Source organism: Hipposideros armiger, unplaced genomic scaffold, assembly GCF_001890085.2.
Source record: "Hipposideros armiger isolate ML-2016 unplaced genomic scaffold, ASM189008v1 scaffold_143, whole genome shotgun sequence".
Classification (NCBI taxonomy): Eukaryota; Metazoa; Chordata; class Mammalia; order Chiroptera; family Hipposideridae; genus Hipposideros; species Hipposideros armiger.
Window position 1 is genome coordinate 1,384,617 of NW_017731493.1, and position 16,996 is coordinate 1,401,612.

Below are 16,996 nucleotides of genomic sequence, written 5' to 3' on the forward strand. Positions count from 1 at the left end.
TGCACCTTCAGCAGCCACGTCAAGAGAGCTTTATCAGGGAACAAGTTTCCGATAAACCTCAGTTTCTCTGGTATTTCCCCCCCCCCCCCAGGCATAACTGCCGGCCAGAAGGGAAGAGGGTGCTGCGGAGTAGCCAGTCCTGTATGATAAATGGGGAAGGAAGTCTAAAGAATCTAAGCATTCAGGAAACCAACTTTGAACTGATGTTTTTGTACAAGAAAATGGAAAACTGTTTGCTTTCATGGATATATTTTAAAAGACAGAACTAATTACAGACATTCAATGTTAATGGAATTGTTAAAAGTTGATTGGATGATGTAACAGAAATCAATATGCCAATTAAAATTGCAGAAAAAAATTACATTATATGAATCCAGGTCTTAACCTTTCAGGTGCACCCTTTGAGAATTAAAGATGCAGTTTCATGGGAAGGCAAATAATGGGCGATAATTACTAGGAGACAATAGTAAAGCAAAGCACCAAGAAACTGTGACAGCCACTGCAGCCCAGGTCCTCCTGCCGGAATTCTGTGGAGAGCAGACGTGAGCCACTGCTGGGCAACCGGAAGCACTGTGACCAGAACTAGTTTCTTCTGAGTGGATTACCAAATATGTTCATGTTTGTCTTAGGGCTGCACTCAGTTTCCCCTTCTGAATTCCTGGTGAGGGAACATCTAAGCTTCCGTGTTAGCCTTCACGCCAGTTTCCTGTTTGATCTTCGTAAGTACCTTCCAATTTATAAGGATGTTTTGAGGAGAAGGAAAATATTCCAATAGATGCAGAGCTTTTGGGCTTTGGTAAGAAAGACACATCGCTATGTTGGGCCCCATGAAAAATCTACTGATGATTCACGGAAGGAAGCATTCTGAAGGTTTATTCCAGGGAAGAATTCTTCCCTCACTTGTCATTTTGGAAAGAGAACTGTCACATCTCTGCATCTCCCAGAACGAGAAGAAGGAGTCTGTCTCACAGAGAACACTGAGTTTTCCAGCCACAGCAGGATTTGTGAGCACATGCCGTACTTGGCACATTGCAATGAGGGCCAATTTAATTTAGCCAAGGAAGGTCGCATTCTTTTGTATTAGTCAAGAAAAGTATTTTCTTTTTTTGGAATCTATTAAATATCATAAAGGCTCATGTGTCATAATGACGTCCGAATGCTTTGATACAAAAAAAAAATCTTTTTTTTTTGCTTATTCATGTATTTTTATTAGGCTTGTTTTTCCCTTTCACTTATATAATTCAATTTACATGGATATCTTAAAGACACTGGCTGAGTGCTTATACATGCAGTAAAACAAAAGAGCATTTTAAGCAAATGACTAAGGACTTTGCTGATTTATTGCTTTGATAGCTGTAATAGCTTTTGAATAAATATGTGATAACCACAGCTGTGGTTTAATAAAGTTCAGAACATCTGTACATTTAGAAATATTATCTTTGGAAACAAAATGACATTGGTACACCATGACACCATAGGGTGCACTCCCAAAACCACTCTCTTTTTTAACCAAGAAAAGTAATATATTTTAACATTTACTGTCTTATTTCAGGGTTTGGTTTCTTATCATGAAGGGTATTCACTTAATTGAAACTCTTCCCTCTTGACATAAAGACAAATTAAGCTCCTTTTCTTTCCCTCAGCAAAACATAGTCATGAATAACGAATGAGGTCTTAAAAGTTTGTAAGTCCATAAATGGATTTACTCATAAAACCACTTATATGTTCACACTGCAATTTGTTGCTAATTGTAAGAGTTAAAAAAACCCCAACAAATCCATGTTTTTAATGTGTCATATCTGATCTAAAATAAGTTTGGAAGATATGTGCACATATTTAAGCTGAAACAAAATATACACAGTGACTGTAAAATATCACCAATTTGCTACAATTTTGAATGGCAGTAACTTTACCCTAAGAAAATTCACTGGATGACTTCATAGTGATATCAAAGGAAACTGACCCTCTTTTCCCTCTGTTGTTGATTCTGTTTTTCCTTCTTTCTTTGTCTTTATGACTCAGTGTTCCTAAGAACCACCCAGATACAACCAGTGGAGAAAGGAGAAGACAATCTGTAGACTATGTGTCACCCAAGTGCTCAGTTTATCTGATAATAAAATACTGTATGATGTATTATAAAATCATATAATTTATTGCTCTTTTTAATTAGATTGATTGCGAGGATCTTAAGTAGGTGTGTTTGTAACACTTTCATATTATCATATCTATTTAATTAATAACAAACTGTCTAAAATGCCCATTAAGTTTGCTCTCTCTATATATCAGGGATTTTCCAAACTCTGTTATATGGAATGCTAGCTTTCATGATATTTATAATGATTTTCGGGTAAAGAAACTGGGGGAGTGTGGAAGTCTATGTTCAAGTAATTTGAGGAAACACAATAACATAAGATTTCCTTACTACTGGAATCCTTAATGTCTTTAATATGCTTTTGCAAATTATTTTACCTTCAAGAGGAGATTTGATTCACCATAGGATGCTTTTTTATTACTGAGGAATACCTATTTACACTCTCTGTATCTAGTATTTAGCAGAATGTAGTTTGGAAAATACTTTTATTGGTATCTCAAATTTAGAGCCATTATTCAGTTGTTTGGTTTCCCAAAGACCTTTGGGTGGCTTAATCTGCTCAGACAGCCATAGCAAAATATTATAGACCGGGGAACTTAACCAACAGAAAATTATTGTCTCCCAATTCTTGAGCCTGGAAGTTTGAGATCAGGGTGCCAACATGGTTGGGTTCTGGTGAGGGCTGTCTTTCTGGCTGGTAGACAGCTACCATTTTGTCTTGTGCTTTCAGGGCCTTCTCTCAGTGCTCGCACACAGGGAAAGCAGGAGAGAGCAAGCTCTCTGGCGTCTCCTCTTACAAGGACAGTCATCCCATCAGATCAGGGCTCTCGCCTCATGAGCTCCTCTACCCCTAATTACTTCCCTCAGGTGCCATCTCCAAATACTGTCACATTGCGGGTGAGGGTATCAGCGCATGAATTGTGGGGAAACAGTTCAGTCCATAACAGTACCTAATGAAAAATAAAAACGTTCTTTGAATTGGCTGACTATTCTCAGACTCTTCTTTCTTCTGGTGTGAGCTGACATCATGTTCATTACTGGCACAAGTCTGTCAGGGCCTCCTCAATTTCTCTTAGCAGAGCTCACAGAGTGGTGGCTCAGTTTTGTCTTCCAAATGCACATCTTCCTGGGTTCTACCATAAGGTTACTAAGGCCTGGACACATCCGTGTGAAGAGCTAGCATCTACTGCAGCCGGTGAGGAAGAATACTCAGTAAGTAGTACTGAATGAATGGTCACCAGGATCAGGCTTGAAATTAGAACACATTAATGTCAAGTTTACTTAAATAATGCAAAAACAATTAACTTTTTATTTCAAAGAAAGCCAAGTCAGATGGTATCACTCATGACTTTCCCACCTAAAAGGTGATAAATAGAGCAGGAAATAGGTCTGGACTCCAAGTTCCTTGGCTTTCACAGCATGACCAGGTCTCCTCATCTGAGAGGGTCAAGGGCTGAATAATTATCAACTCATTAAGATGCATAATCCATTTTTACAAATTGGAACAAAAGAAGAGCAGCAGCAAACTGCAGAAGGATGACTTCCTTGGTGACACTATAGCCAACCCCTAAGAGGGCGACTTCCTCATTTTTGCTTCTTGGCTTCGGAAGAATTGGGAGCACTTCTGTGTAACTTCTTTGTGAGAATTTCTAGAAGCTGGGATTTAATTTTGTAGAGTCTCCTGAGGGGTCTTTATTCCTCAGGGTGTCAGGACAACTCTAACACCACAGGAGGGTTCCTCACTTATTTCCACTTCAAAGGGGCATTAATAATAATCCTCCTTATTACAGAATCCAACCAGACCTTTCTGGTGTGATGATTAATTGGGAGGTGTTGTACTTTTATTTATTTATTTTTTTCAATGTATCAGGTGCAATCATTTCAGCCCCTCAAAAAATAAATGTCCTCTCTGCAAAAACCAGGCACAAACAAAAATGTTTTGAGAAGTAATCACTTGTTTAAAAAAAAAATGGAAATTGGGCTTCTGTGTTGTAAGGAATGTATGTGCATAACAGTGAAATTCAACACTGGTAAATGATCTGACTACCTCAAAGTGAAGTTTTTGCCTTCCTACAGTGGCCTTTAACCCTGCCCTTTCCTCCAATCTGAGAAGAGCTGATGTTGATGGAACATATAATGGCCCCTTTCCTGTGTAGTAAAGTCAGCAATAAAGCTTAGTAATTAAGGGTACCAGGGAGGCCCAGCCCAGCAGGCTAGTGGTGTGGCGAACACTTTTAGAACTTCAAACAATATCAAAGTCACTGAGAAACGGGCCTAGCTCAGTTCTGGTTTGAATTAAGCCTCACTTCCACACGCACTTTTCAAATCCAAGCTCAAACAAGAAAGCCAAGGCCTTCTGGATTTCATTAGAGCCAATTATCTTATCTGTTTCATCTCAGGCCTGACCCTAAGGCTGGCAAACAGCTATTCAGTGCATTTGTGTGGTTGTTTGAGAAAGCTTCCAGTCAGCCAATGGCCCGAGGACCTGCTAATTAAAACACCGTTGCCCCCCTGCCTCTAGTGATTAAATATTTTCAAGCTTTGGTAAATAATTTTTCCATTCTTTGCCCCAAGCCTCAAAGGTCCAATATATGCAGTAATTTATTTAGTTTGTCAGAGAATACTGTTGGAAATAGGGTCATAATGGAGCCTTTGGAAACTTTTATACGTCTTCATACTTCTGAAAGTGACAGTTTATAAACCAGCCAAATGTGTATACTGTTTCTGATGTAATTATAGCCTAATGGCCTTTCTCCTTTTGAAGTGATATAGTATATAACAGGCTTACATTTTGTCAATAATCATATTTCCTCCAATGTCAATGATATCTAGCATCGGAATTTAATGAGATCATTTAAGTCCTAGAAATTGTATCAAGGTATATTGCCTTCAAGTTTGTTTTTTTTTTTTTTTTGCCTCAGGGTGGGTCACAGTCTCAGAGACTAGCTTGGGAAGAAGACTAATCAAATTCCTGCTTGCTCTTTGTGGCAAGGACCTGCTAGGGAACACTGAATTCTTTCCAGAGCCAACTTTTGAGAGATCAGTGAGTGGTATGATGATGCCACTTCAGAAGAAAAAATATTCAGGCAGAAGTAGAGCATTTAGAATTAAAATTATTGAATTAAAAACTTCTCCCAGACCTAATTTATATTCAGAGTGATCTGACAATCTCAGAATCATACTTGTCTTGCAATTGGAATGTGGAGCAGGAGAGGCCATTAAGAACTTTCTTACAGCTGTGACATACACTAATGCATACATGGGTTTGGTAAACACCCCAGGAAAGCACACCATGGCCCTCCTAACACATGGCTCCCTGCTCCCCACACTCCCAACTCCTCAGGCTTGATACAGCCACACGCATGCGCCAAAGTACATACAGCTCCAGACTAGCTTCTCCTGGACCAAAACATAAGACAGACGAGGGGGCACACACAGCACACAGATACCTCTCTTCCTTCCTGCCCTGGGCACAGCCATACAGACTCATGCTCTTCTAGCCAATCCAGTTGTGTTTTATTGGAGGAAAATAAAAACCCAGGGTTTTGTTCATCGTTGTTGTTTCTCTTTTTGAAGTATTACAAGGAAATATGGCAGCAGGCTCATTAGCTGCATCCAGTGTCCACTAGCACACCTATGAACCAGAACTATGGGGCGGAATAGCTCTGCTTCTGTTGTTCTTAAAACGACACTTTGGTCTTATCCTAAATAATAGGCCTTTAACAAAAACATCCACCAAAGGCAAACAATTAAACAATACATAAAGCACCAGGGGGCCACCTCGCGGTTCAGTTACAGTCTGGAGCCATTCCAAAGGAGAACATGTGGGTATTTTACAAGGAACAATACACTTTTCCAAAGTTATTATAAAACAACAAAATTTTAAATTGGGCCTCCTAAGCCCTTCAAACTTGGTACAGGATTGCACACTCACCTCTGACAATGGGATGATGTCTACATTCTAACTTCTCAAAAACATGTTTAGAGAATTGTATCAAACATTATACATATATATTATATATTACATATTATGTTATATAATATATAATATGTAATATGTATATATAATTTCTATTTTAGAAGGCAGATAGACAAAATATTAATGTTATCTTTTAAAAATTGACACTAGTAAACTAACAGCTGAGTGATAGTTATCCTTCTTTCATATTAATTCTTCTTTTGGATTCCACGTATCATTTGATTTTTATCAATTGTCATATCTTCAAAAAACGAAACTAATGTATTAGTGGAACATACTAACAAATTCTTGAAAGATCTCAGTTCTCTAAGTAATTTAAAATGTAATCAGATGATTTTTTTTTACCAAAATCAGTAAAATACAACACACACCAGATATGATTATTTCTGTCCCTGCCTTTTTCACCTGCTGTGACACTTGAATTATATTTATTGGCGAAAAAGGCATAACGGCATAATTTCTACAATGATATTTTCAATTTAGAAATCCTGGAATATAAAAGGGAATTCATAGTATCAGAAACTTGTATAAGGGAGCGGACTTGGGGACACAAAGCAAAGTCCAGTGTGGCAACATTAATATCTGAGAAACGTTTCTGAAACTGAAAGCACAGAGGACTCAGGGACCAAGCATGCTTTGGGCTACCAAACTTTTAAATCTATGCCTGCTCCATTCTTGCTTTGGATTGCAAATAAACTCCTTTTCATTTCTTTGCCTTTGACTACTGTTTGAATAAAAATGCTCATTTGTTTCTGAAATTCAGTCCATTTCAGTAACTCCAATATTGCTTTAATTTCAAGAAGAACAACCAAAAATACACTTCCTAGGTGAGCCAATATTTTGCTTCAGTTGCAATAATATGCATCTTCCTTGAACAGGTAAGATAATATGTAGATGCTATTTTCTTGGCAGCCTTTTGCACAATTGCTCTGGGACGCAAAATATTCCCAAGTTGAGATGTAGGTGGATTTAAATTTCTGCTGAGATTCGAAGGTGACTCAACCATCTACCTCCCCTCTTCTCCTTCCCACTTTTTAAATTGTGAAATATGAACTATAATGGCAAGAAAGTTATTTTCCTAAGCCTTTTCCATCAGAAGGTACACAGTTCATAAGCCCGCTGCCCTCCATATGGCTTTACAACAGCAATGCTGCTCTTAGGAACAGAAGATGTGCAGACAACCAATACTCAGGCCAGTGATGCCCGCAAGAAAGATGAACAGATTCAGAACAGAATCAAGGACAAGTCCTCACCCTCCTAGGAGAGTGCCAGAGGAGTTTAAATATCTGCATAAATAGGAACAGATGTTGATTTACAATTTCCATCTACATGACATCAAATCATTGGGATTAAATATGGAAAACTGAGTTCTATCATCCAGATGTTTGATGTCTTGCAAAGACTTGGACTAGTCTCTGCAAGTCCCGCCTACCATCGAATGGTGTAAACATCAGGCCTGCATCTCGGAAGTAATATCTGACCAGACTTTCTGTGGAACAGAAAAATGATCCCTCTATTTGGAAAAGTGAATAAGTAAATTCTTATTAGTAAACATATTTTATTTAGTTCTCAAAAGAGGGACACAAATTTATGTTTACAGTCTATGAAAACAAAAATTATATCTTTTTGTTATTACATTACTTGTCATCTTAACACATTGTTTGCGGGAAACGAGTAAACTCGTCGTATAGAGAAAAATGCCCGCTTACAAAGTGTTAATAAATTTAGTTATACTAAACTTTAGATGTGAAATCATGCAAATGGAGGGGAATTACTCTGTTTCAAGAAAACACGTCTAAGACCCAAAGGCACTGAAATTTGGTTAGTAAATAGCTATTCAATGAGACAGGATAAGCGATTTTTATTGGGCTTTATCTTACCAGTAAATGAAACTTAATCTTAAAATCCTCCCTAAAACTGTGAAAAAAGTGTGACTCCATGGTTTTTCAATTATATTTATCTTCCATTCTGGCTGTGTCATATCATAATTAACTGCACAACAAGTCCATTTATTACTGGATGAGATGATTTAAGTTAATGAACTGATCTGAGTTGTTTGACAGTCCAAAAGATCTGCTATTTCTGGCCTAAAAAGCTTCACAGTGACATTTAGTGGAAAAGCTTTCACTTCCTGATATCTGTGAGTATTACACATATGTTGGGAGGTTTTTGTGCAAAGCAAAGGTTTTATAATCCATTGTTTCATCTTGAAAATAAAAGCAAAACACTTCTAGTCACGCACACTGTTTGCTTTTTTAGAGAGAACTGCTAGGAAAAACGAGTGGATTGAACATAGCTACTCTTTTAATTAGTCCTTATTATTTGGAAAACTGTATAATTGCTATACAAATTCCTTGAAATTTTTGGCTTTAAAACTGTTCTAAGTCAGAAGGGAAAAATTTCTCTTAAAATTTTTATAGTTGATCTGACCTTTTAAAATAATAGTAAAAACAGTGTTGTAGCATTTGAACTATTTTAAATAGTTCTTCACTACGGATAATATAATTCACCTTTCAGAACTTCAAGCACTTCAAGATACTTCCTGGACTTTTTACCTGAGCTCTATACTGTCTAATAATATCATATCTCTTTGATGCTCAGCTTAAAAATGAAGTTTGCAAGTTTCCCAAGGAAGACAGGTGTGCATAAGATCAATTTACTCCCAGGGTCAAAGAGCAGAATTCTAAGGGTATCTAGAGACACACACCTATAGAAATTGTAATTTTTTTGATGAAAATTGGTACAATATGTTGCACAGATGAAAGAGAAAAAAATGTTCTTAAAGTATACTTTTTGCTGAAACTAAAGAGCAGATAGAGCTGACAGCTTTCTAAAATTCATTCTTATGGATCTTTTTCTTCTGACCGATTCTGATAAAACCTCTTAAAATATCTCTACATGCTGAATGTAAAGAATAGAATCTGGACAATGAATAAAACCGTAGATCCCACCAGCAGTAAATTCATATGTATTGCTCTTCATTGAAATAAAATATCAATAGATGAAAATCATTACTGCTTTGTTCCCAAGATTGATTGACAAGTTCGAATTTGAAGTCCATATCTTCTTTATTAGCCAAGTCTTTCAGAAAAGGAAAATGTGGGCTTGATTTGTGAGCTATGATAAATGGTCTGGGAAAGATGGTAGTAGGGCCAATTTGATATGTACAGTATTTCATATTGGCAAATTGTTTCAAGAAATTCTGCCCTCTTCCAAAATGTCTTCGGCATCCTTGGGAAAATACATACTATCATGAGCATAATATATTTGGTTGTCACTAACAATTGAGAAAGTGGGAAACATTTCAAAGTGGGAAGCATCAACCACAGCTCTTATAGACAAAATAAGACCCCCAAATCATTTTGCAGTATTGAGTATGATTTTTAGATGACAACAAATCATTTTTTATTTCAAAACTGGATCTAAAAGCTCATTTATCACTCTACGTTCTATTAAAATTTAATTTGGTATTTCTCAAGTTCAATTACATGCACATTCTAAAAAAATCTAAATGTATACTTCTTTTAACAAAGTAGGAAAAATATATTTTCCATTGTAAGTAGTCTAAGTTATCAAAAGGAAGAAAAATTAGAGGGATTTCATCTGGTAGGCTCTCTTAGTATGTCCGATGAGGGAAAGACACAAAAATAAGTGGTTTGGAGTTATTATATGATACAAGGGTAGTGAAAGTCTAAAAGTTATTTTCAATTTCAAAACAGTGTTACCAATTTAAATGCCCAAGCCAAATGTTGGATAGACTCAAATACACTTGCAAAGAATTTCTCACTATATTATTGTTTTGTCACCTCTACTCTTGACAGAGGGACTATATATCTTGGGCCAAAGGAGTACTGTCATCTACACATTAATATGAGTTGCCACGGAATCCCTGATCACTATTTACCAGCTGTGTGACAGCAGGAAACCTAATGAAATGCAAAAGGGGCTTGGTGGTTCTCCTCTGGAAACTGGGAGCACTTAGCTCAACTTGTGAAGATGAAAGAAATGAGCAACTAGCAAATATGAAGGCCTCAGTGAAGGTTCTATACTACTATTACTACTATGTTATTTTCATCATTATATTAAGTTATTAGTTATTGTTTTTATAATGGCATTCCTTCCCACTCACTTAGAATGGAATTACATTAAAATGATAAAAATAAGAATAACCATAAAAATTAACTTAGTTGTCATTATCAACAAGAGAGAAATAAAAATTTACTATGATCCCATCTCGCTTCTCAGACAGAATTGAGCAACCTCTTATTCAGTCTATGCAAATGAACAAAATATTTAGAAGTCAGTGCTCTAAAATGAATTAGAATAATGATGGTATGTTTGATAAAATCACAAGGCAAGAAAATAAAATATTGCACCTATTTATGTGCCCTATGCCCCAAAGTATTTACCATCATTCCATGGTAAACCAAACCATTCTGCAAAACTCCAGGCCAACGATTACTGATTAGTTATGGGAAGAACACACGCTCTATGAACATGACAACAGGGCTCTATTCTTTGCCCTTAAGTTAAATGCATATTTTGTTTTATTCTTGCCACAAGCAGTGGAGAAATCATAGGAAGCCATGGCTCCTATTTTAAAGATGCCACATCTAGAACAGATTGACAGTTTGACTGATGACCTGAGAATAGGTATGCTATCTAGTCAAGTTTCCAGTCACAGTTTGTATTAATGGATTTTAAATTTGTGTATACCATTAACGGAAATGGGTCTGAGCCAAAGACATGAGAAAGAAATAGAAGCAGTTTGGACTGTTTGTATGTGCTCAACTCTTTCAACTGTTTTAACTATATAACAAATAATTAAACATTCTAGTTGGTTCTATGGTCAAAGTATTTTAACAAAGGCTAGCTTTGTAAGCATAAGACATGTTGGTTAAATAGAAATACTTCACAAGTCAATGAAAAGAAAAAAATAGGAAGATTACAATAAAAATAACAAAAAATTTGGCTAGATGTTGAATGTCTAGATTAGATAACTCAATCGAATCAGTAGTTGGCATGCTGACAGCCTCAGTGATACAGACCATTTTGGGTCAGTTTTCCTCTGAGGAGAACATCCCCAAAGAGCTGATATGTATATAGGTCCTTTGTTTTTGGAACTCCTCATCATAAACAAATATTAATTATGGAAGCTACAGACTATATATAACACACCGGCTTGCAGAGCTGTGACTTTTTAAATCACAGCTTGTTTGCATCAAAGGAACCCAAAGCCACTCTCTTACCTAGTCCTTAGTGCGTGCCAAATGAGTCATTTATTCTTTCATCAAAACCTTCTGGTTTTAAAGGGTTAGTGCTTCTTTTTTGATATTAAAAAGTTATATAGGGCCGGCTGAGTGGCGCGATGGTTAAGAGCTGGCTTGGGATGCCAGAGGACCCCGGTTCGGATCCCACATGAGGGCCAGTGACACTGCCCTCCACAGCCACAGCTAAGATGCTGAACAACAGCTCAACCTGGAGCTGGGCTGGTGTGAGTCACCGGCTACGGTGTAGGCTGCAGCCCCTGCTGCAGTGGGCTAACATGAGCTACCGTGAGTGGCCGCCAGCCAGCGTGAGTGGCTGGCAGCCAGTGTGAGCAGACAGTAGCCGGTGTGAGCTGCCAAGAACCACTGTGAGTGGCTGTCCAGAGGCCAGTGACCAATCTGCCTCAGCAGGGAAGAGCGCAATGATAATACCAACGTGGGCCAGTGAAGCGAAGTCCTCCACAACTAGATTGAAGAACAAAAGGACAGCAATTTGTCTGTTCCCCTTCCCCCGATTCCCCAGCGCTGTTCCCCTCCCCTGATTCCCCAATAAAATCTTTAAAAAAAAAGTTATACAAGGATTGTTATTCATTCACTCATTTATTTATTTCATAAAATAGGCATAATTTAAAGGACTATTAGTATTTTAGTTCTACACTGGAAACTGCTACTTATTTTGTTAAACACTCAGAGATGTTTTCCTCTCTACAATTAATTAGAAGCACGACACACATATTGTCTCTTGCCCACTATAAACAAACTATTTCAGTGTTCTTTTATTTATTTTTTTTAGCTGAGCCATCCTGCCACCTGTTGGCAGCTCAGCGACTGCTCACCTTGGGCCGGGACTCGAACCGCTGTTGCTCAGAGCTCAAACTCTTGAGCGAGCTCTTAACCAACTGAGCCACTCGGCCGGCCCTTCAGTGTTCTTATATAAATAATGACTTTAACATTTGCAAGACTCTTAAAGAGTTAATCTTTAAAAAATGAGGGGCTGGCCAAGTGGCTCAGTTGGTGAAGAGCTTGCTCAAGAGTTTGAGCTCTGAGCAACAGCGGTTCGATTCCCAGCCCGAGCTGAGCAGCTGCTGAGCTGCCAAGAGGTGGCAGGATGGCTGAGCTTAAAAACAAACAAACAAACAAAAAATAATGTATCCAGTGCTCATCTCGGGACCGTGGATAAGACAGAACCATTGGACCAATCTTTTGAAGTGACTGGAATAGAGACTGCATAGCAGACATTTGGCAAAATTACTTGTTGAATGAAGAGAAAGTGCCTGATATTGGTATAAGCAAATGCATGGGTGTCCAGAGTTCTTTTAAACACTAGTCCTTGAGGGGCTGAGAGATTGGCTTCATGTAGCTCCCTCAGACTTTTGCTAGGCTCGCTTACTACCAGCATTTCCAATGGTTCTCCTGTAGTCATCGTCATTCCTTCTCTGTTCTCTGCCTCACTCATTGATTCCCTGACTCATTCAGCCAATATTACTGAAGAGCTCGTCTTTGCCATGTTGTGTACTAGGCATTTGTGGGGAGAAAGTCTTACATTTTAGTGAAAGTTCACTCTGCCTTATTACTCCTTAGTCTTTTGAGTCACGAAGAGTGGAAAAAAGTAGCAGTGTGGTATAAAGAAAAGAGCAAAGATTTTAGAGCCATAAACTGAATTCACGTCATGGCCCTTCAAATTTAGCAGCTCTGTGGTTCATACAAACCTCTTAAGAATTAGCCATAATTTCTATAAAATTTCAAATCTATTTACTTGGCATGTAAGACCTCGATAAAAATAGCCATAATTATTTTGTAAAATGGTAACCCTGAAAATATGTTTTAGTTGAACATGAGAGATATTTGATATTACTGAATATTTTTAAAACTCTCATGAAAAATCTTAAGTATATCCTCCCATGATTTCAGGGATGAGTGATAACTGCATGGAAAGAAATAACTAGTTATCTGAATAGATATTCCATTATATTTTAATAATTACCTTTAAAGCTTATAACAAACATGAAAATGTTTGGCTTGCCTGAAATTTTCTTTTTGCCATAGATATAAGAGATACCACAAGGGCAATATATGTGACAAATTTTGGCTGGTATAAGCAACCATCTTATATCCCACGATAAATGTAGCTTCACTGACAGAGGCTTTCCTCCAACTATACTTATCACCATCCAGAAACAATTAAAAATTAAGAAAAAAGGAAAGGCACTGTTTACTTTCCCCCCATATCCATTTGCTACACCTACACACAGATGCCAGAAAGATCTTCAGTTTCAATACTGGGAAACAAAGTTTGTGTTAATAAGGATATATTTATAAAACACTATTAAAATTATTCGCAAGTTTATCTCATTAAGGCCCCAAATTAGAAAGGAATTTATAGTTTTAGATGGACAATTCTTTGCAAAAGGCTTTATGAAGTATTATCCATATTCCTGACACATGATCCTACCCTCATGACACTGAGTCAACAGAGCAAGACCGTTTCATGACTCCATGCTTTTCCGTCTGTTTTCTCTGCCTAGAATGAATTTTCCCTACTCCAAATTCCTTTATTCCTTGAAAACTCCCACTCATCCTTGAAAGCACATGTCGAACAACACTTTATGAAACCTTTCCTGAAACCCTTCAAGGCGAGTTTATCATTTTACCCTCTCCATGTCTAAGGACATCTTTTCACTAGAACAATAAGTAGCACTTCTATTATATTATGTTCCCTGACATCAAGTCAGCTCTGATTTCCAAGTGCTCATCACTGAGCCAGGCATGTAATACGTGTTCAATCAATGTCTTTTTGAATGATTGAAAGAAAGACGTTACTTTCCTGATTCCTACATAACCACTTCATAGGTAGTTCTAGTTATACTCATTGAATGACAAGCAGACATGGTGTAGTTCAAAATTAACAATTTTATTATGGCTTTAATCTGGTTCTTAAATAAGCATGACCATTAAGAGCCACAATTTTACATTTCCACAGCCTCTAAATAATGGTGCTTCTCCTCTGATTAAGTTTAGATATAGTGGCTGTACTGGGAAGTTTAGAAAAGTTTGCCAGTATAAAGCGTCCCACATTCCAGGGAAAGAGAAGGTGCCATTCTTAAGGACATCCAGTCACTTTCAGGAGCACTTGATTCACTTACCATTTCAATTAAAAAACAATAATGTACACTTAATATCTGTTATCACATTATTTAATAAAATTGTTCTGTTCAAAAAGCTTCTTTTAAAAATCTCATACACCATTCATTTTGACATGTGAGACCCGTAGGTAAAAAAAATACAAATTATCCTTCCCTGCTCTGAATGCACAATCAATTTTTATGTAAAGTTATAGTACCACAAATAGTATGATAATAAAAAAAACTAAGAATTCTGTATTGCAGATCAATGGATATGATCATATGCTATATAGTAATGGTAAGAACTTAATGTGTGTATAAATGAAGTTATTAGGTTAACCTGGGAAACATATTCATAGATGATATAATATTAAAGTCTATTTTCCCATTAGAATTCCTTTAAGACACTAGTAATGTTTGTTAAGTCGCAAATATAGGCAAAACAGAATTCCTAACATTGAAACCTCTATAATTTCTTAATATGATTTTTTGGTTTTCCTTCTAATTAACACAAGTTATCTTCTCGAACAACCCATGTTTTAAAGTCAATAAACTTATTTCAGCTATTTTTTCCACAAATAGTATAGATATATGAGTGTATACTTTTTTCCCTAATCACAAATCTGGAACATGGGTAGAATTTTCTTCAGTATCTCTAATACCAAACTAAATATATTTATTTTGTATTTTCTTGAAAATAGTGGTTCTCAAAATGATGAGATTCCACTTCATTCCACTTCATTGGTCTGTGTTTTTTTGTTTGTTTGTTTGTTTGTTTTTTAAATAGTAGTTTTCTATCATTTTTCCTGGGCCTGTTTTCAAATGAGAAGTGACCCTCAAATGAGAAATGAAGTATGCATGATACACAGGAGAGGAGAAACCCACCAAAACTGCATTTATTGAAAAACTGCCTTATTATTTCCTTAAGTTTTAAATACATCAACAGGATTTTCCCCTTGGGGATTTATAAATAGCAAATTTCAAAAAAAGGATTAATGCTTCTAAAATTTCTTATCATGTAATTGTTTGCTTTTGCTTTCTATTAAACCAAATATCCCATCATATATTACTAATAGGTTAATATCTCCTAAAATCTTGCAAGTGAAGCACATATTGACATAATCTGATATTTTTCCTTAAAACAGAGACCTTTTCATGGACTAAATTTTTTTTTAATTCCATAGAATAATGTCTTAAAAAAAACACCCATATCCAAAAAGAAAGCTTTTAATTTGTTGTATTTCTTGCTTAAATTAATTCAAAAAGTTCTTTGCTTAGAAAAAAAATGTAGCAGAATGCAATATGTATACACAAGTATACATTTTTATTACTGCCTACATTTTGTAGAGAAACTGAAAACAAACAATTAATTAGTTGAAGTTTTAATGTAAGAGGAAAACTACACATATTATGAGGAAAAAGCCATTTACTCTACCATGAAATGAGATTGCCAAGGCCAATGTTCCAAAAGTGAGCTAGCTCCTCAGAACTAAGAATGCTAAGTGGTGCTATGTGCAAAAGGGATTCTATAGTTCAATGAAGTTTGGAAAATGTCTGTTCAACAGAGTTAAATAGGTACTGAAGGACTGCTCAGAGCATTTAAAATGTTTATGTCCACTCTCAATCATGTTGTAATGGCAGACTTTTCCAGAACTACTTAATAAAACCTTCCTGTTTTGTTCTTTTTGGCTTCTCTGCTGGGAGGGGAGAGCATGCCTGGGCCACTGGCCAATATACCTGTATAACTACAACTAGGTTTTTTCTTAAATTTATTTTTTAAATTAATTATTTTGTTTTTAAATTACAGTTGGCATACAATATTATATTAGTTTCAGGTGTACAACATAGTGATTTTATATAACTTATGAAGTGATCACCCTGATAATCTAGTATCCATCTGACACCATATATAGTTATTACAATGTTATTGACTATATCCCCATTGCATCAAAAAGAATAAAATATTTAGGAATAAATTTAACCAAGGAGGTAAAAGACCTGTACTCTTGGAAAACTATAAAATGTTGAAGAAAAAAAACGAAGAAGATACAAATAAATGGAAACATATACCATTAATAAGAGTCAACATCGTTAAAATGTCCATATTACCCAAAGCAAACTATCAAAATGCAATCGCTATCAAAATATCAATGACATTTTTCACAGATCCAGAACAAACAATCCTCAAATTTATATGGAACCACAAAAGACCCCAAATAGCCACAGAAATCTTGAGAAAGAGGAACACAGTTACAGATATCATGCTACCTGACTTCAAACTAAACTACAAGGTTATAGCAATCAAAACAGCATGGTACCAGCATAAAATCAGACAGCTATATCAACAGAACAGAATAGAGAACCCAGAAATAAACTCACATTGATGTGGTCAATTAATCTATGACAATGGAGGCAAGAATATACAGTGGGGTAAAGACAATCTCTTGAATAAATGGTGCTGGGAAAACTGGACAGACACATGCAAAAGAATGAAACTGGATCATCATCTTATGCCATATACAAGAATAATCTTAAA

General features: G+C 36.4%; 1 protein-coding gene across 1 annotated transcript in view; it reads right to left on the reverse strand.

The window, feature by feature from the left end:
* Positions 1 to 16,996, reverse strand: part of HDAC9 (histone deacetylase 9) — an 820,423-nt gene that overhangs the window by 159,007 nt on the left and 644,420 nt on the right. The window lies entirely within an intron of this gene.